Genomic DNA, 22,221 nt, shown 5'->3' with positions numbered 1-22,221 from the left:
GCAGTTCATATTGAGAGTGCCCTGTTCTAACCCTTCTTATCTGGCATTTCCTTTTTTTTTTTTTTTTGAAAGAGAGAGGGTACACGCATATGCAAGCAAGGCAAGGGGTAGAGGGGGGGCGAGGGGGAGAGAGAGAGAGAGAGATTGAGAATCTTAAGCAGGCTCCACCCCTGGCATGGAGCCTGGGGTGGGGCCCGATGCAGGCCTACACAGGACCCAGCTCACAACTGTGAGATCATGACCTGAGCCGAAATCAAGAGTATGAAGCTTAATCAACTGAACCACCCAGGCACCCCTGGCATTTCCTTTCTTTAAGGCAAGGCTTCCAACAGTGTGTTCTCTATTACCAATTTTACAGAGATTTGTTACTAAAGATGTTAAGAGGAAAAAAGCATGTTTTTGCTTTTGTTTTGTTCTGTTGTGGTTTTCCACGTGAGTTCTCAGAATCTTCAATATTCTATTGTACATGAGTTATTCCTAAAAAGTTAGAGGAGTCCTACATCCCCAGTTGTATTTGCCCACAAAAATGAGTTGAGGAACTGTGACCTGAATTCCTCTTGTCCTTTTGTGGAGACATTTTCCATAGGCACCATAACAGGGGCAACGGGGCTTGGGAAGGAGGAAGAGCAGAGTGAGTGAATCCAAGAATACTCCAAAACATAAGTCACAAATCCTAATGCCTGTAGGAGAAAGTGACATCAAGATGGGAGGTAGGCCAGACGCATTATAAAACAAGATGGTAAGATGATGGCAAACTGCAAAACGTATGTTCTGTCTACCACAATTCAAACTATTAAAAAGTATTCTGTGGGCCTTTGCATGTCTGTGGTTCCTACCCTCCACAGGTTGCCAGGGAGAAGCCCTTGTTCTAAGAAGGATGCATTCACTTTTGTTTCAAGTACAGTATCATGAACTTACAGAGTACTTTTGAAGATCCACATTTTAATGTTTTGCAGGGAGAGCAGAAAGCATGTGGTATGTTTAGAGCAGGACACCACTGTTCCTCTAAGTCTTGTCCATGGCTACCATTAGGCCCATCTCAGAGTTAAGAGATGGGGTCCTGTTTACAGTTTAGCACTGTGTGTTATCCACAAATATGTGGGTAGGTATGCTCAGCCCTTTCAAGCACTTCTATTTCATCAGACACTATTCCATGTGCTTTAATTATAGCTCCTCATTTCATCCTCACAATAACCCTTTAACTATCCTCATTTTACAGAGAAGGCACAGTTGAAGCCACCTGCCTATCATTACCCAGTTATTAAGCAGCAGAACCAAGATTGAAATCTAAGGCCGCCTGACTCTAAAATCCATACGCTTTTTTAGGTAGGCTCCACTCAATTTCACCACCCTGAGATTAAGAGTCACATGTTCTACCAACTAAGCCAACCAGGTGCCCCCTAAAACCCACACTCTTAACTACTATTCCAAACTCAGTCTTGAAGATGTCTTCTTGTTCCCCATCTGATGGATATATCAGTTTGGAATGCTTTGGGCTCCAGGTGTCAGAAATCCTGGCTAACTGTCTAGGACAAGTATTTTTCCACAAAATAACAAATCTGGAAGCAGGGGTCTACTGGTGTTCGTGCTGTAGCTCAGCAGTGTCAGAGCCAACTTTTCATGGTCACAAGATGACTACCTCTGTGCTGGGCATCATATAAGAAACCAAAAATCAAGAAGTGGGAAGGGGTGGTAAGTTTATCAGATCTCTTTAATCAGGAAATTGAACTCATTCCCAGAAGTCCCCAATAGACTTTAGCTTAATTTCCTTGCCAGAATGATATCACATGACCATGTCTGGCTCCAAAGGAGTCTGGGAAAGCAAGTATTTCTCCTTTCTAGCCCCAAGAGTAGGGGCAGGCAAAGGAATATTTGGTTGGGAACAGGTGCTGGCTTAGCCAGCCAACAGTGTTGGCCACAGGAGTTTGGTTTGGTTAGGAAAATACCAGAAGGACTCCATCATACAGTGTGTCACCCATGCCATGGACCCAAGGAAAGTTAAACAGCAACAATTAAAATTAGCCACAAAACCAAAACTGAACTATAGAACTCTCATTGCCTTTTTAAAGTATCTGCTTCTATCCATTTCCAAATATGTGAAATGACTTCTAACCCTTTCCCTGATCAAAACTACCTGGGTAGTATATAAAAACTAATTATTTTATATTCACATACTCAGATACTTTTATGATGCTATTCCTAGTAAAATGTTATTTTTATAAAATATGATCTCCTTATTTATGGTTTCAAAAATTGATTGAAATTTGTCAATAACTGGAAACTACAAAATACATAACTAGTGCTGAAAATACATAGTACATATTTGGATTTATAATCTATTTTCCAGTTTGCATTGGCTTTTCTACTAGTTTAATTGTAATTTTTTTTCTTTCGTGTTTTTGTCATGGTACACAAACTCAGAAAACATGTTAAGGCAACTATATAATGCAATCTAAACATCCAGTTAACATATTGCTATGGAAACCAGGAAACAGAAGCAGCACTCTAGTCTTTCCTTTGGACAACTTTGGCTAATTGTGTGTGTGTGAATATGTGAGAGTATGTATATGTGTGTTTGTGTGTGTGTGTGTGTGAATTTATTAGTTTATTCCCCTTTTATTGAAAGTTGGTACTGAACTCCAAATCTATAACTGATTTGCCCATAAATAGGACCAGTGCCCTCTGACCTGTTGTTAGCATTTAATAACCATATAACCAATGTGACTATATAACAAATAACCATACTCATACTTAAATTATGCCATGTGATATCAGGAAATCTTCAGTAGGCTTTCTAGGCTTTCGCCTTTCGGCATGGTATGACAAACACCTGACTGGGATTTGAGAGTTGGGTTCTAATTTCACCTCTTTTACTAATCAGTGTGACCCTCTTAGGAACTCTTAGGCACTCAGATTCATCAGCTACAAAATGGTTCAATGCAGAGCTCTAGTATTATGTAATAGGAAAGTTCTTTTTCCATAAAATTGGGGAATCGTGAGGTAATTACTTTTGAGGATTGAAACTGCTCTATGCAGTCTCTGATAGTGCCTGGCACATAGTAAGCTCTCAGGAAAATGACAGCCATTCTTATTATACTTTGCTGTTTTTCATTCTGTAGTAAAGAATTCCTGAACCTGCACGGTAAATGTTGTTTTCTCCCATGATTCTGTAATTAACAGATGTATTTATCTGACAAGCCCTTATGCCAGTCAGAAAGGAGAATACAAAGACCTAACAAGCAATGCTGTTCCTTAGATTCTGTACCTTTGAATGTTTATTTTCTCTTGAACGTTAATGTCAGTTTTGATAGTCAGGCATATAAAGTATAAAAACTTACCCTACCACAATCCTAATACAATTCACTAGGCTTCCCAACCCCCCCACTTTTGTTAATCATAAGATTTCAACGTTCAAGAATTAAACTTTTGTTCTGTTTTGCTTGTTCATTGCTGTTTGCCTAGTTATTTAATCAGCCTGTTTCCTGCTATGAAAGAAAAAAAAAAGTGAAAGAAGCTGATGTTTCCTCAGGGCTAAACTCCTGTGTGGTTCTTCCTTCCAGAAATTCGAGTTATTATATAGTAGGGGATCATCGTTGCATAATGAAATCATTGGGACAATTCTCCATCCACTCCTACCTCCGTCTCTGACAATGAATTCCTTGTCTCTGTGGTGTTCAAAGCTTTCTCTACCCTGCTCAGCGCCCAGCGGCTGACGGAGCCGTGGGAGAGGCTGGCAGCCGAGCGCCGCGCGTCTCCCGGCCGGTGGCGCGCGGGGTCAGCGCGGAGTGTGCGCGGAGTGGGCGCGCCGGGAGTTCTGAGCGCAGGCTGACGCTCGCCGCGCGAGCACCAGGAGGGGGAGACTCGGGATCGCTTATCTCCCGCTGTGCTAACTTCAAACTGCCCTCGCTGGGGGAGTTGAGATCTCGCGGCCAGGGCGAGAAAACTTCGCCTCCACCTAGAAAGTTTCACCTTGTCGGGGACGGGGGGAGGGGTGGGAGGAAACGCGACCCCCGCGGGGCCAGGCGCGGCGCGCAGGCGGCAGGAAGGGCGGGGGCCGATTTCCCCCTCTGGGTGGTGCCAGTCCCCACCCCAGCGGTCCTAGGACCGGCCGACTGGGCGGACGGCCCCGCGCGAGACAGACGGACACGTGCTGGGGCGGGCAGGCGGACGAGTGCCTTGGTCGGGTCGCCTGCCCGGGCTTCCCGCCTGGACGCGCCCGGGGCCGCCGCGGGCCGCGCGCTCCAATGCCCGGCTGAGTCACCGGCTCGGTGGCGCGCGGCTGTGAAGGGGCGGAGGGAGCTCTTTCGGCTGACAGACCGGGCGTTCGGCTCGGCCCCGCCGCAGGTGACCCGGACGCTCTCGCCGTCCGCAGCGCCCCAAGCGCTTTGTGACCAGATGCGGAACCCAGCGGAGGACGCCAGCCAGATGCGGGGCGACAGCTGACCTGCGTCGGGGAGGCGCGGAGCACGCGGGTGGTCTCTGTGCGACTGACTTTTCCGCGGTTCTTGGACACCTCGAGGTAAAGCTACAGCCCACCTCAGACCCCGCACCCACCCCTCGGCCCCAGCGTTCTGCTCTTTGTTCCCCCTAAGAGACCTGAGTGCTGTTCCAGAGGGCGAGACCAGGGAAGTGAGCAGGAGTTTAGGGGTTTCAGAAACTCAAGGGATATGGCCGTGGAGAGGTGTAAACTAGAGTGGGGCTTTTCGTTTAAGAGGTTGTTTCTGACGGCCACCTGTATGACTCAGGAGAGAGAGGGGCGCTGGAGTAAGGAGTGATGCATGACTGTTATGGCCGGGCAAGTTTCAAGGCTGGGATCTGACTCAGCCCTTAGAAAAGGGATTTGGTCACCGAGTCCCAGAGTGATGCCGCAGGCAAGATTCGAGCCAAGCGCTTTCCTTGTTCCCAGCCCTGCTTTATCTTCAGTACGTGAGGATCCTTCCAGGGGGCAGGTGTTTTTGTGAAAATCTGAATTCTTCATTTCTGGCGATCACACAGGGCTTGTGATCCATCATTTTCAACCGGACCTTATCTCTTCGCTGGGGCTACGTGGAGGGCATCTATCTTATTCCGGAAAATCGATTATAACCAGAGGTCGGGCAGTCTAGCTAGTACTGGTACTGACCCAGTCATTTACGTTCCAGTGAAAGTATTTTCACCGACTATTGCCAATACAGGATTTACTCTAACGTATGGTTTCCCATTTCATACCTTCTATGTTTTAAAACAGCCATTTACTAATTTGGCAGTTGGAGACAGTTCCAGTGGCTCACACATGAATAGTTGCCCTGTGTATTTTACCTTATCACAGTTTTATGTTCAAAGGAGCTCTGGGGCTGAATGAAATATTGTCAACCCTCTTAAGCAAAATAATCAGAATACTATAATTGCCAAGTTAAGATGGACGATGAACGTGAGAGGATTGTAAAAACTCACACTGGAGAGAATATAGACCATACAGAAATTTATGAACACTGTTCACATTTTGTAGAGTTGGGTGGAGGTTTATTCTGTCGTTTTCTTCAGCCAGACACATGGGCATTGCGATGCAAATGGACCCAGAAAAACATTATATTCCTTAATAGCTGAACTATTATAGCTGACTAATGCATTTTTTCTGCATGAAGATGGTCTGAAAATGCTGTACATCATGTTTCTCTGTGCTACTGGGGCATAAATTGTGTTTTTATGTAAACTGTTAAGTGGTGCTTGGATTACTTACATGTACATAGCTTTCCTTTGGAGCTCGAAGCTTACTGGGATTTGTTTTAACGTGTAAACTTCTACAATAGAACAGAGTAAGGTGCTGTGATTCCAATCATACATTGCAAGACTGGTGTATTCAAAGTCCATTCTTTTTAAACTGCTGAATACCAGTAACATTTATATTACTCCTAAGAAATTTTTGTAGTCCCAAAAAGTGTCTGAGTACTTATAAAATACACTGATGTTTTGGAACATCTGTTCAAGTCTCAAACTTAATGCTGCATAAGTCTATAATTATTAACCTAAATATATTTTGATTTTAACATGAGGGACTTTATGGCATATAAAAGACGATCTGTTGAGTACTACTTTTTCAAAGATTTCTTTGTTCTTATTACATCACAGTAGGGGTTTACATTGTATGTACACTCCATGCCTTCAGAATTAATGGGTGAGGTTTGTCTGAATGATAAAGATACACAGATTAACCACAGCCAGTCATTATGAAAACAGATAATATTTTCATGACTTTTAAAATAACAATAAAAAGAAAATTGATACTTTTCTAAGGAGACATATGCGTATTTCATAAATCCCCACATAAGCATATGTCCCACTATTATCTTGAAATTTAAAAAAAATTAATGTGGGTTAGACTAAGAAATACATTTCAAAAGTCAATTTTCTTAGCTATTGGTTAAAAAAATAATACAAGATAGCATTGGTCTGATTTTCCTTTTATAAATCTATATAGTAGCCTCAAATAAACTTTTTCTCAAATGTAATCATTCCCCCCCCCAAAAAAAAGGTGAATAATTCAAAGGGTTATTCCTTTCAGGACACACCTTTCTCTAGGTGGGTGCACCAGGGCCTATGGCCACACACCCATGAGAAGTACACAGCTCTGTACACATTCAGAGCACTTCCCATCTTTCTGGCCCTTTCTCTTCATCCCTTCTGGGTTTGGTCTAGAGTTGCTTCCAAACCCACTGTACCCCCATTTTTCCACCCTCATTTTATGGTTTCTTCTTGGCTGTCATTGGGCTCTCCAGAGCCAGCTATGCTTTCTTTTCCCCATCATCCCTATTAGTTTCCTCAGGCTGCTGTGCTCATTAATGGGATACCAAATTTCCTAATTGTGCTGCCTTAAGGGAAGAAAATTTGAAGAAACTCACGTACCAGGAAATTAACCTTCTTTACCTCACTGGTGTATGTTGAAACTGGGATCTTTGACATAGAGCCCTCAGGGGCTTTGCTCTATGCAAAATAGTAACCTCTTAGTAGTGGATGATAAATATACTGACTAATGTCAATTTAGGATCACTTTGATTCTCTTTTTTTAACAGGCACTGAGTTGCTGCCAGATTCACATTTGCCTCACCAAAAATAGCTAAGAACTATATGCTGAGCGTCATATGTGTCTGATACTAGAGAAACATTTTTAAAAAGGGAAAAATGAAATTCCTGCCCTTGAAGTTTACGATCTAGATTTTCAGATAAATAACATATAAAATGGAACCAAGATCCATCGTTATTAAGGTGACATAACATGAAAATGACATTAAAATCATCCCATTTACTACTAAATAATAGACTTTTTTTAAATCAAAAGATTGGAATTTAAAGACTTCTTAAATTTTTCAAGCTATTTCTGAGCATATTCTTTTTTTTTTGAGACTACAACAACCTTACAAATAGACAAGGCTATTATCAATTTAGTAACCTCTCACTGCTGTAGGCAAGGAAACTGTGAGTCTAGCCTCCATGCTATCTCAACATCACCATATAGCCTCTGCCCAGCCATCGTTAAAGGTTAACTATTTGAAGCATTTTCCACTGAAGCATAGTTTGGGATCCTTAGGTTAGTGATAAATGATGAATGTAACATTTCTAGTTTCTGGAGTTTCTCTCACCTTATATTTCTTTTTTTTTTCTTTCTTTTTTTTTTTTTTTTGAGAGAGAGAAAGAGACAGCGACAACAGGGGAGGGTCAGAGAGAGAGAGAGGGAGACACGGAATCTGAAGCAGGCTTCAGGCTCTGAGCTAGCTGTCAGCACAGAGCCTGATATGGGGCTCAAACCCACAATCCGCGAGATCATGACTTGAGCCAAAGTCTGACTCTTAACCTGAGCCGAAGTCTGACTCTTAACTGACTGAGCCACCCAGGCATCCCCTACCTTCTGTTTCTTAAGTTCTCTTTTTACGTCTTTTTGTAGTAAAAATGCCAGAAAAAGCCTTCATTCATATGTGTGGGGCATTCTGCTCCTGTTATCAGATAAAGAGCTGTGAGTAATTTTGTAATCTGTCCTACTATCAGAAAGCCCATTCTCAGATATCTCTTCAGCTGTGTTTAACAGTTTAGTATATTCCCCTTGGGATTTGTTTCAATAAAAACATCCAGTAAAATCTTACTACAGATCCTTTGCTTTTCAGAGGACAAAATGAAGAACGTGTTTTTATAAGCTGTAAAATGTAATTGAGAGAAAAATCACACGTGTAGCATTTTTAGTGGGAGGTGTGAGCACAGCGGGGCGGGGGGGGGGGGGGGGAAACCCCAGCTAACTGGCTAATTGCGTATCCAGGTATACATATTTCTTCTATGATTGTGTAAATTTGCACAAGTATATTTGTGCTAAAATATATTTGTGCAGGTTACTCATGTATTTTTTAATTTCTGTAATAAATTGTGTAGCTATAGGAATCATAGAATTCATATTAAGGACCTGTCAAAGCACCTCACTGGCTTAGAGCATATGACTCTTGATTTTGGGGTTGTGAGTTCACACCCCACATTGGGTACAGAAAGCCAGGTTCCTGTACTCTAAGAATGTGATTGAGGATTTAGGCATTCAGGATAATCTATTGAACACCTACCAGCCATAATTCTAGATTCTGGCAAAGCAGTAGAGAATAAAACGGACTAAGATCTCTGACAGTATAATACTCTGTTCTATTGAGGAAGGCAAACAATAAATAAAATACATAAATAAAAATGTGGTGTTTGTGACATGGTGATAAGAGCCCCAAGGAAGCAGAGGGGGGACTGTCAAGCATAATTGGGGATGGAATGGTAATTGAAAAATTCAGTAGTAGAGTTAGAGAAGGCTTCACTTTGATGGTGACCTTTGAACTAGAACCTGAAGGTGATAAGAAAATTAGCCATCTGGAACTCTGGAGCAGGGCTTCTACTTTGCATTTCTTGGGAATGCTATTTTCATTTTGTTGTCTCTGGAATTGTGCAGTGCATAGCCTGCACAGCTGTACTTGGAGTCCCTGATTTTTTATGGGAAGTCCCTGGACAGTGCCTACCATAGTTCATTGCAGTCTCAAAGGGGACAGTGAAGGGGTGAGCCACATCCCTTGTTTTACGGTGTATGGAAGAAGCAAACCCATGATATTTTCCTGCATTCAGTGGGTCCCTTGTCCGCATGCCATCCTTGATCAAAGTTCTTGCTCCATTCAGATGATTTTCCTTCTTATTTTCTACACTGTGAGCCTAGCCCAAAAGGATTTGTTGAGAGTAATACCCACAGCCTTTGTCTCAGATCCCTTCCATGGTAAATATTTGGAGACAGCAAAGGAGACCGTTGCTCATGGTATGCAGCCTCTGTTTGCTGCACACTTCTTTCTTGTCTCTCTCCTTTCTTTTTTCTTTCCAATATTAAACCACTGTGTTGGATTTTCTTCCTCTTTTCTTCCTGCCCCTTTACCCTGTATCAAGATTTGCGAACAGGAAAAAATAAAGGGAGGGAACCTGGCTGACTTAGTCAGTACAGCATGCAACTCAATCTCGGGATTGTAAATTTAAGCCCCATATGGAATGTAGAGATTATTAAAAATAATATATTTGAAAATAGGTAACCTAAATGAATGAAACTATCCATTTCACTAGGGATGACAACCTACTTAGAAAAAGCCCCACCTAAGAGGAGGCAGCTAGCATTTGGCATCATCAGAGGTGCTGTGGATCCCAGTATGTGTCATGGGCCCATGTGGTGATGTCTTTTAGATTTTCTGGAGAAACTAGAAACCTTGCAACTTTAAAATGTTGACCCAGCATCTTTAAGACACTGTGTGGGATACAGAAACAAAAGTCCGGGTGCCAGATTTGGCTTCTGGTGGTTCTGTTTACAACCATGTTTCCTTAGCCATGACAATACCTGCCAAGTGGTCTGCTGTGTCACCTTCAGGTGTTATATTCAGTAGCATGCATGGCCGAAGAGTCCCAGAGCCACTTGTGCCAAGTATTTTATGTTATCAGATTTGTCCTCCCTCTGGAAAATTATTTTAGCAATTTAAAAAAAAAAGATAGGGTTGCCTGGGTGGTTCAGTCAGTTGAACATCAGACTTTGGCTAAGATCATGATCTCACGGTTTGTGAGTTCTGGCCCCATGTCAGGCTCTGTGCTAACAGTTCAGAGCCTGAAACTTGTTTTGGAATCTGTGACTCCCTAGCTCTCTCTTCCCCTCCCCTGCTCACACTCTGTCTCTCTCTTTCAAAAATAAGCATTAAAATTTTTCAAATAAAAAAAGATATGATTTATCACCTATTGGCACATACTTACTTTTCTAAACTCATTAACCAATATACTTTCTATCAAGCTATGTATATTTATAAACTAAAGGGTAATCTACTTTTTTTCATTCTTAAAGTGAAGTAGTCATTTTCTGAAACCTCAATTCATTGTAACTGTATGCATAGATTTCATTTCCAAGTTCTCATTCAGGATAAATTCCCTCTTTGGAATACTGGTGGTTTTGCTTTGTTTTGTTTTTTTAAGATCTGCCTGAACTTCACTAGTTGTTATTTCTCTACCACTGAAATTCAAAACGTGTACTGCATTCGTTTTGAGTGCCCTTTAAAAGCCATCAGATCAGTATTGCAATCTATTTTTCCAAAGGAATGAAAGCTCACAGGTTGTGCAGTAACTTGTTTCCTTTAATCCTAAAACCTCAGTGAAATGCCCAGGCTAGTGGCCTTCAGGAAGGCCATTGTGTTAGAACGGAAGATTATGTACTGTATTTCTTCCTAGTATTTTAAATGCAAATATAATAATATATCATGAAACAGTGCACATAGTAATATCAGTGGCTTTTTCCTGTTTTGAAGTGATCCCACATTCCCTGTAGTTGGATCTAAAATCTCAGTCCAATTTTGAAGTTGCATGTAAGAAAAAATAATTGATTTGGAGGAATTGAAAAGTACTGTAATTGTTTCAGAAGACTATGGGTTTTTTCTGATTTTTAATATTTTATTGAAAATAGCAAGAAGACCATTCAGAGCTGGAGATGTTTGAAATATAGTTAACCCTTGAACAACACAGGGCTTAGGGGCACTGACCCCCTGCACAGTCAGAAATCTGCATATCACTTTGACTCCCCCAGAACTTAACTACTAATAGCCTACTTTTGACTGGAAGCCTTACCAATAATAGTTGATTAGCATATTACATTACATGTATTATATGCTGTATTCTTATAATAAAGTGAAAAAATGTTATTAAGAAAATGGTAAAGAAAAGAAAATACATAACAGTATTGTATAAGTGGGCCCATGCAGTTCCAACTCATGTTATTGAAGGGTCAACTGTAATGTAGTTTTCACAAGGCAGAAAGAGAGGTAGAGTAAATTTGTTTAACAGAAGGCAGGTTGTCTCCTTTGAAGTCTAATCATGTGAGAAAGGAAAATCCAGCCAAGTTTGGGGTCCACAAGACAATTCAAACTATCTTTAAAAATAAGTTTTGGCTTTTCTTAAGACCAAAGTGTGTTTAGACCAACATTTTAGCTCTTAAAATTTAAACCTAGGAGTCTTTTAAAGGAAATTTAATCCATGTGTTTTTGATTCACTAAAACCTAAATCATTACCCATAAACTGTATGTCTCTCTAAGCTCTTTGATGTCTAAGAAATCTTTGAAGCCATGTAAGGCCTTTTTTGTTCCAGAAGAATAGGAAGTTGGTTTTTGCTAAGGGTTAGTAAATAGCATCTTCAAATATCTGAATTAGGTCTAAAATCTCACAACCATAACAGAATGAATATTTAAATGAGTGCTAACGCAGTTTTCTGATGCAATGTGAAAAATATAAGTACTTTTAAAGACCCAGTAGTATTCAGTTGTAATCCTTACTAACCCCAAGTAAATTATTTTGCCACCACTCTTTCTATTGTAAAAAAAAAAAAAAGTAAGGTCCAAATATTTATCATTCTATCCTAACACACAGTAGGTACTCAGTAACATTTTTGTTGAATGTTAAATGAATGACGTTTTCTTCTACTTAGAACCTTCCAGCTAATGTCAATCTTTCTATTCAATATCAGTATCCATCTGTCATGTCTCAGAATAAATCTATTCTGAGTCAGTGACCTGGTTCGACAAATTTTTTAAAGAAGCCATCAAACTAAATATATGACATTTATTGAAATTCATTCTGTACCATGAAGCAACTGCCTTGCAAAGAGTGCTGAAAATAGGAAGGCATTTCTAGGCTAATTAGATTAAATATTCAGTTGTTACCATATGCTTTCTGAAAATTGATTTTTTCCCTCCTTATACTGTTTCTGCCATTCTTCCTCCCACCTTGACATGCTTACTGATTGAAAAGCACAGAAAAGCGCAGGCCATTTGTATCTATAAGCAAGTTCAAACAGGTTTAGAAAATGTAATGCTATAATCATAAGTTGCCATAATGTAGAAGAGAAGAGTTTTCTAACAATAATGAAGGTGTTAAGTTTTGCTCCAGATTATATAGATGACACATCTTTAAACTCTATTGTGTGGAGAAAACACCTCTTACTGTACTTAGGCTTCCTGTTTATGAGAGTGTGTTTTCTAGTAACTAGACTTCCCATATGGACTAGGCATAAATATGTAGCCTTAAGTGCAGTTGAAATGCACATGATTAGAGTACCAATGGCTACAGAGACAACAACTCCTTCTCTCTAGAAGAAAGTAAGTAATATTTAGAAGAAAGCAGAGTACTGAAACAGGGGCATTGAGATCTTTCTTGATACCATGTCATGAATTTCTGACTACTCACATTTTGTCCTCAGAAAACATTGGGGTGACAGAATTTGGTGATTTCTTGTATCTTGGTGGGGAGAAAAAGGGAAATTGTGCTATTATGGTCTTTAAAGAGGGGTTCTTTTAGGTGAACCTGTAGGCTCGCTGAATATATATTCCATCATTAACTTGTTTTGAAACCTAATTATGGATAGCACTATATAAGGAGTAATTTATTCACATGGTTTGTATGGTGATATATGTATATTTTTTGACATGCTTTATTTCTATTTCAATGGTTAATCAAACCATTAGTAAAAATTATGTACATGTTCATTTTTAGATGTTCTTTAAGACTCTGAAAGTTCTCATAATTTGATAAACCATTGTATTTGTACGTTTGGAAAACTGTAGTTCAATATAAGAAGGTTTTTGTGATAACTCTTATGCCATAGATAGAGAAAATAGGTAATGAAGGAGAAGACCTGGAAGTTTGTTTTATTGTTTTTTTGTTCTTTTGAGAGAGAGAGAGAACGCACGTGCACCAGTGGGGGAGGCGCAGCGAGAGAGGGAAAGAATCCTAAGCAGGCTCAGCACTGTCAGCATGGAGCCCAATGTGGGGCTCCAACTCACGAACCCTTGAGATCATGACGTGAGCTGAAACCAAGAGTCAGATGTTTAACCCACTGAGCCACCCAGGTGCCCCAAGACCTGGAAGTTTTGATGGGTGTTGGATCAGTGAGGCTAGAAGAGGGAGAGGTGGGTGGATACACTGCAGGGTCATGGGCTTGCGTGCAATGCAGGTTGTGAGGAGAGTGTCGCATTAGTAATCAGACTGTTGCCTTCTGAATAGGAAAAAGGCCAGGCAAAACTGAGTGGGGAATCCAGGAATACTCACAGGAAAATGGTAGGGCATGCGATGGATAAGCAAAGTCTGAACTTCCTCTGTCACATGTGGTTTGATTCTGAGAGAAGTGAGGCTACCTTCTACCTGTTCCTAGATCAGACCTCTTAGTCTGTTCTATCCTCAGACACCAATAAGAATAGTAGGGAAATGTAGCAGAAAGTAGAAGGAACTTTTATTGAGTGCTGGAGACATGTTCTAACCATTCTATTATCTACTTGCAGATACTACAAATTAAATTCTATAATCTCAGTAGAATTCATAGTATTAAAAGAAAAACCAAACTTACAAATGTTTTACACAGTGCTCATGACCAGAATTTTCTAGCATATCAGCTTGTTATAATGCATCAGTTAACTCTTGGGATCAAAGGTTACGGCCTTCAAAATTATAGCCATAACTGTTCTCCATTGGAATACCCTCTGCTGTGAATCTATATTAGCTTTTCTTTCAGATATTCTCTTGAGGCTATTTCTTTGGGCTTTGATTATACAGAGTTCATGTATAATCTGGATAATATGTACATAGAGTGTATGTATACAGAGTGTATGTATATTCTGGCTGGAGTGTGTGTAATAATTACATTTGTTATATTCTAAACACAAACTCAGACAGTGGTCTAAAGATTGGGGAAACCTCCTATAAGGTCTGCCTTCACTTTTTGTCTTTTTCCTCCTCTGAGAGACTGAGGTGAGCAGATGTCACCTGACTCTAGTCTCATATTCAGGCAGAATCCCTTCAGCTCCTGCTACACTGTCCAGGTGAGTTCATGGTCTGACCATTGTCTAGTTAAGGTAGAGACAGCAGACAAATAGAATCATTTAGGGCCTACATGAACCTTTGAGGGTAACATGCCATTACCCTCGCTGGGTTTTTTAAATTAAGTGTAAAATAGTACAATATATATTTTAAGTGCTATTGAATTATATAAAGAAACAGCCAAAGTGAAGTTTGTTGACAGAAAAAAGTATCTTCCTAACAGAAATAAATACACATTTGGAACTTTTCAGAAATTCGCTTTCTGTCATGTAAAAATTAAAATACTTCTAAATTTTATTTCAATTCTACTAACACATACTTGAATTATTCATTGAAATCTATATGTCAGAATTCAATTATTTTAAACATTCTTCTGCCCTTCAAAGAGCTTACAAAAAAAGATTGTTCTTTAAATCACCAGAAGAGTGCAGATAAAACCTCAGTTTCACTAACCACAATGAAATGTGACAGCCCTTGAGTCTATGTCATAAGTTGATTAATTACTTTCCAAATATTTTTAAAGATTCTGACTGAGTAACTAGAGTGGTATTTAGGATCAAGGCTCCCTCACAATTCCTAAATGGGTTTTAATTTTCACAGTTAGATGATCATTATATCTGATTCATTTCTTTAACATCTTCAGATTGTTGGTTTTATTGAAAAGAGCAGAGTATCTGTTTCAGTATGTTTTCTTTTCCCTGAAATTATTACTTGCAGATTTCAATAAAACTGGTTTTGAAATAAAAATAATCAAACGCTGGCATTGCCCTTTAATAAAGACCCATATATTTGATGACTTATATAAACATTACAAGGAATTCACTACCAATGTCATGATGGTGGAACCATTTAATTCCATAATCTACCTTGCTGACTGCTCGGACACTCAACTGCAATCAGCATTGTGCATTAGGATGAGTATCACCTCAAGCAAACTTTTGTTTTGGTCATTTCCCATTGTTCCCCATTCCAGAATGATTCCAAACTTTCACCATTTTCTGAAGCTTTTGAAATCGCTTTTGCTTCCTTTACTCTCAGCATAATATCTCCCCCTATAGTAAACAGAAACCCAGATGGTTTCCATATACCTGTTATTACCTCCGTGCTTCTGTCTCAAATGATTAAATGGTCTTTTCACCTGGTGGTCTTGATTCTATTCTCCCACATCTTTGAGCACCTTGCTTCATCTGTCCCACCCTCCCTGCCCACCCCTCCCATCTTTTAAAATCTCCCTCACTTTTTTTCATTCAGACCTCACTCAACTTGGTGCTGCTTCTAGCAAAAGGAAGGAAGGGAGGGAAGAAGGAAGGAAGGAAGAAAGGAAATCACATATCCAGACATTCTGATAGGATTTTTACTATACATTTACCTTAAGTATTCACTCCTATTTCTGCCTTATCCTTTAAATAAAGAATTCTTGAAATTACTTTGTAACTCATTGTCTCTGTTCTCATTCATTAATTCATTCTGCTCAAGCAGTCTTTCCCAACTACCAAGATGTCTTCACTCTAATAACCACCAGCCTCCTCATAGTGAAATCTGATGGACCCTTGTTTTTATCCCACTTGACTCCTCTGTGAGATTTGACACCATACATATTGCTTGTCCTTTTTAAAATTTTTAGCTTCTGAAATACCACTCAAACTTTTCTTTTTAAAGTTTAGATTTAAACTTTATATCTAAAGCTTGAATTCCCTTTTCCTGCATACTGAACATGCCCATAGGTGATCTTACTTACCTCCATGACTTCAAATACACTGATAGACCAGTCATTCAGCGGTGTCATGTCTGACTCCCTGTACTCTAATTACCAAGGTGTTAGCTACCTTGCACTTGAATGACCAGCAGAGTTATTAGCTATTAGCGGAACTATTTTTTTTTTTTTTGCCCCATAACTTTTCTGTGCTATTTATCTTCATTTGTGACACCCAAGATAGATATTTTTTAGTCATCCCTGACTTCTGATTCTTCCCCTATGATCCAAATCCATGTTGGATATTGTCACATCAGTTTTATCTCTTTAATATCTTTCTAATCTTGTCTTTTTTTTCCTATTATATCCATACTGCCAGAGTCTTTGTACAGGGTCATTCTTTATTAATTTATTTCAGTATCGATTTCTCAACAAATCCTTGCCAAGAACTATACACTGCTAGGGGCTAAAAATGGAGCTTTCAGTCTAGTGGGAGTTACAGATAAGTAAATTGCAACTCAATAAAGTGTAACTAAGGTTACACTTAGGTGATATGTGAGCACATGGAACAGTTTCTGTTCCCTTCCTTGAGGGTTAGAGAGGCATTAGAGAAGATTTCCTGAAAGTGTCACCTACAATGAGACTTGAAGAGAGAATAAGTTAACCAGGTGAAGGTGAGAACAAGAGTGTACCATAGAGAGGGATCCACATGTGCTGAGACTCAGAGTGGGAGAGCTCATGGCCTGCTTCAGCAACTTGCAGAAGGGCAAGGTGGCTAGAACCTAGATTTCTAGGAGGACGATGGCAAGAGGCAAGGCTAGAAAGTTAGGCAGAAGCCAAATCATGAATGGCTTTTAACCTGTGCTAAGGAGTTAAACTGTGTTTTTTTTTAAGTTTATTTATTTATTTTGAGAGAGAGAGTACAGACACACACATACACACACACACAGGCGCATGCACACACAAGGGAAAGAAAAAAAGGGAGAGAGAGAATCCCAAGCAGGATCCACGCTGTCAGTGCAGAGCACTGTGTAGGGCTCAGACTCACAAACCATGAGATCATGACCTGAGCCAATATCAAGAATTGGACACTTAACCAACTGAGCCACCCAGGCACCCCAGAAGTTGAGCTGTTTTTGGGGGGGATTTTTTGTTTACTTTTTTAATGTTTATTTTTCAGAGAGAGAGAGTGGCGGAGGAGCAGAGAGAGAGAGAGAGGGAGACACAGAATCCAAAATGGGCTTCAGCCTCTGAGCTTTCAGCACAGAACCTGACATGGGGCTTGAACCCACAAACCAGGAGATCATGACCTGAGCTGAAGTCAAATGCTAAACCAACTAAGCCACCCAGGTGCCCCAAGCTGAACTCTTTTTAAACAGCAAAGTGACATAATCAGATTGTCATTTTAGGACAATTTCTTGGGGCACCTGGGTGGCTCAGTCGGTTGAGCATCCAGCTTTGGCTCAGGTAATGACCTCACAGTTCGTGGGTTCAAGCCCTGCGTCAGGCTCTGTGCTGACTGCTCAGAGCCTGGAGCCTGTCTTCAGATTCTGTGTCTCCCTCCCTGACCCTTCCCTGCTCATGCTCGCTTTCAAAAAATAAATTTAAAAAATTAAAAAAAAAAAAAAGAAAGAAAGATTTCTCTGGTGCATTGGGGAACGGATGATCAGGGGCAAGAATGGAGTGGGAATACCAGATAGGAAGCTGTTGTAATCCAAGCAAGAAGTGACACCGCCTTGAACTATGAGTGGAAGCAGATGGACATGTTTAAAACACTTTTGGGAGTCAAGGGTGATGTCCTGCAAAAGTGGAATTTTAGGCATTGAGATAGGACTTTAAGTGGTAGAACAAGTTTTCATGAGAAGGACATCTGACTGTTTCTTCTTAGTCTGTCTCTCTCATTCACCGTCTCCTCAGCCTCCTAGCTTTGGTGTGCCTAAGCACACAGGCCTCCTCTGCATTCTCTACACTCCTTTCCTTGGTGGTCTCGTTCAGTCTCATGGCTTTTCATACCATCATCAATACACAGACAATTTCTCCATTTAAATCTCTAGTACAGACCTTTCTCCTTAACTCGATGCCTCAAATATCCAACTGCATACTCAGCGTCTCCAATTGGATGCCTAAAAAGTATCTCAAACATGAACAGAACTAAACTGCCTGATTGTCATATTTTTGTGCTGGACTTACTCCACCCACCAGCTTCTTTCTCCATGTCAGTAATGGGCAAAAGCATGGTCCCTGTTACAAAACCCAAAATATTTGGAATATTCATGACTCCTTTATCTCACACACTTTATCTCCAACTCCTTTACCAAATCTTCATGGCTCTGTCTTCAAAATAGAACCAGAATTCAACTACCTCTCATCACTCACTCCTTTCTCTCTAGCCCAAGTTACCACCGTCACTCACCTGGACTATAATAACAGTCTCCCGGCTGATATCACTTCTCCATTTTTGCCCTATCCCATCCCCCTGCCACCACTAGTCTTCTTATACACCCAGTCAAGGTGATTCCATTGAAATATATTCACTTCCTTGCTCAACACCCTGCAGTGGCCCCTCATTTCATTCCAGTAAAAGCCTCAGTCTCACAGTGGCCTACAAGGCGCTGTATGGTCTGATTCTTTGTCCACTCTGATCTCCTCTCCCCTCACCAGGGTCCAGGCTTATTGACCAATAAGATACACCAGGCATACTTTCAACTTAGTCACGCCTGCCTCTGCAAGAAAAAAAGAAATCTCTTTTCACATCTCAGATGGCTAATTCTCCTCCTTCAACTCTTAAAAGTTACCTTCCCAACTTTTCAAAGCCACAAACCACCACCTTTCTTCTGTGTGTTCCTGATCCTCCAACTCTCTCTGTCTCTCTCAGTACCGCTCAACATTCCTCACCTTGTAACACACTACATGTGTAATTTGTTTTCTGGATCTAACTGCTAGAAAGTAAGTTTCACAAGAGCAGGAACGTTTGTTTTATTTTCCGATGTACCCTCACCCTGCCCTAAGTACCTCACACATACTAAGGCCTTAATTAGTATTTGTCAGATGTAGTCTTAAATAGTCACTGGATGTATAAAACTGAGGCTTGAGAGATGAATTTCTGGACTTTCTGGAGATAAAGAGATGAAGATACAGATCAAGAAATCTTCACTATTGTTAATCTTTATCGTCAATTGCCCGGACAGATGCAGTGACCTTTTGTAGTGTCTTCTGGCCTCTAGCTTCTTTCCACTTCAGTTCACTCATTGCACTGTCACCAAAATTGTCTAAAATATGTAGTTACAAATACTATGCTCATTTCCATCTACTGCTTAAAACCTTCTAGTGGCTGTTTACTACAGATAAACTACAGATCCCTCAACAGGATGTATAAGGCTTTCTATGATGCGGCCCTGGACTGATCTTTCAGTTTCATCCATGACCAGCCCAGCCCACATAGTCTCTGCCAGTTACAGCTTCCTGAACAGTCCTAAACATTCTCCCCTATGTGCCTATATGTGTGTCCTGTCTGTCCCCTGCCTCTGCTGTGCCTGAGCAACTCCTAACCTGCAAGACCCGGCTCAAGTAATATCTCCATGCTAACACACTCCTTGGCTCTGCCTCTCTGCCACAACTAGCTGTTTGTCCCTCTGTGTTCCTTCAGCAATGTGCACCTGTCTTCACAGCACTTTATACCACAGTGGGCTGGGAGGCTGGGACTGCCAGTCCGTGAGCAACACACCGATATGGTTGAAAGTTTTTGGTTTTTTTTTTTTTGTTTTGTTTTGTTTTTAATGTCTTGCCTTCTCCTTTCTCTTTCTGTTTCTTTCTCCTTCAAACACATGTGCCCCTTACACACACACACAACTGCCCTGGATTAATTTTCCTTGAATTGATCAGTTATATAAACACAATCCTGAGCACAGTTGTTTTTCAGTTGTCCTAATGTCCTAACCTTTTGGTTTATTGATTTTTCAAGGATCCAAAGTGTTTACTGAGTTTTAGAAATTGGATTTTGTACTTATGTACTTATTTTCTGTACTGTTCTATTTTTTACAAGGATAGCTTTTGCTTGACATTCTCTATCCCTTTAAAAGTATTTTAAGATTTTTATAGAGAGTTTTATTTGGTTCTTTTATACTCTGTACATTGAACTCTATGTAGTGATATTTATATGCTTTTAATTTTTCTCCCAACAATGTTAATTGCACTACTATATAAAATATGATTAGGTTTGGCTATTCTTCTATTCATAGTATTTTTATGATTTCTGAAAGTTTTTTTCTACTTTTCCTGAAGAAGAAAATGTTATATACTGAAAAAAAATTTATCTTTAAAAAGGTCCCTAGTTCATTCCCCTGGCAGAGAATCTACCTGCTTTGATTGCTAAGAAAAGTTCTCAGATATGAGCAAAATAAAATTCAGGCCTACCCAAAACACTTAGTGAAAATAGAGTTACATCTAATGCCCACCTGACATGGATTTGACTCTATACTTCCCATTTGGGCTTGGCCTTTGGCACCCTGGTGCCTCTCCCCTTGTCTCTCTTTCCCTAGGTGCTGGCTTCTTTTTACATGACACAGGTGGGATCCACTCATCACCACCATTTCTCACAGCCACTTGATTTCTGCTTTAGATAACACCAGAGGAAATTTGATCAGTTATATAGACCCAATTCTGAGCACAGCTCCCCACATTTGGAATTCACCATGCCTTATGCCGAGGACATTTTCAAACTCTGAGGAAGGGAAATATGTCTGATTCATTAATGAGTAATGTACCAGCTTCCTTTCTGACTGGTCTCCCTCAGTGCTTCACATTCTGACTATTCAGTCAGGTTTATCCTATTCCAACCCTGTGCTTGAATACAACTGGAAAAAGTTGCTAACCGTATTTTATTTTAACTTTCATACTTAGGAAGATGTTTCTCAAGGGTGATTTGTAGTTTCGTATTATTCACGATTCCTGGATTAATTGAAGAAAACCTGGTAGCATTTCTGCACAATCTGAGCTATAAAATTATACCTATCCATTAGGCTGAAAATTATTTTTAAGTATTTTTATAGGATTGCAAGCTTCTTAGCACTTTCTTAACAGTGAAAGTTCAGTGTTCACATTTTCAAGGGTAATGAAACATTCTTGTCTGGCCTACAACTTATTAATGGGACAAAAGCCTATCCAATCATTCAGAACTCTGACAGTTCAATGTATTTTCTCAATAGGACTTTTTATAGTATGTACAGTGTTAAAACAAATGTCCATTTATTCTTCTTTCCCAGAACTTGAATACTTTCACCACTCTTAAAAGTCCAAAGATGTTTACTAACAGATTATGAATGTATGAAGGATAATCTGGAGAATATAATGAAATTCTATTCTTTTATCTTTATTCTTACCAGATCAGAGTTGGACAATGGTCTCAGTCATATGTTACAACTAGAAAATGCACAGTTGGCTTTTCCTAACACTACAGTTCTATCATTTTCAACTTTTAAAATGTTTATTGGAAGAAGAAAGGATGCAGTATTGGATAAGGATCTGAATAAAAGCACTATTTAGGTCTTTCTCTAAGAAATAACATTTGTGTAGTAATCAAGCCTCAGTATTTAGAGGAGTCCCTAAAATATTAATTAATTATAACATGTGAAAATTATTATTGCACCAAGTTTAGTTTAACTTGTTTCCTCCTATAGCCACCTATATGTGAATTTTTAATGAGCTTTTTTATTATAAAATAAGTATACAAAGCAATCTAATGATATTTTTCCTGTTTTAGAAATTTTGTGTCAATGACAGGCTGCCATATATAGTGTAACTTTTCTCCACAGTGCATGAATCTTTTCCTTGATTTTTAATGTAAAAAAAAGAATTCTTACTCCTTTTCACATAATTATATCTTCATGTGATATTTAAAATCACCTGTTAGCAACAGTTTACTGTGTAAAGCTTACTGTGCAAATAAAGCTTACTGTATACAGATCATCACTTTGAAAACATCATGTTTTAGACACACAGCAATAAGACAACAGAAACAAAATAATCATATAGTTTTGGAACATGTATGTGCTAGTAAAACCTTAAAAATATTCTTCTACTCCAATAGATAAATATGTTTGGCCAAAATCTTTTCAGTATGAATTCTATTAGTAAAAAGGGTAGTTGTTTCCTGATTTTTCTCCATT

At 39.7% G+C, this 22,221-nt stretch overlaps 1 protein-coding gene across 1 annotated transcript in view; it reads left to right on the top strand.

Annotated features, from left to right (window-relative positions):
- The first annotated feature begins 4,321 nt into the window (after positions 1-4,321).
- Positions 4,322-22,221, top strand: part of MET (MET proto-oncogene, receptor tyrosine kinase) — a 117,837-nt gene continuing 99,937 nt past the window's right edge. Inside the window, exon 1 of the mRNA XM_029955792.1 lies at positions 4,322-4,519. The gene's annotated coding sequence lies outside the window, so the exon portion shown is untranslated. The remainder of the gene's footprint in view (positions 4,520-22,221) is intronic.

Source organism: Suricata suricatta, chromosome 2, assembly GCF_006229205.1.
Source record: "Suricata suricatta isolate VVHF042 chromosome 2, meerkat_22Aug2017_6uvM2_HiC, whole genome shotgun sequence".
Lineage (NCBI taxonomy): Eukaryota > Metazoa > Chordata > Mammalia > Carnivora > Herpestidae > Suricata > Suricata suricatta.
Note: the sequence above shows the minus strand (reverse complement) of the source record. Positions and strands in the feature narration are given on the sequence as shown.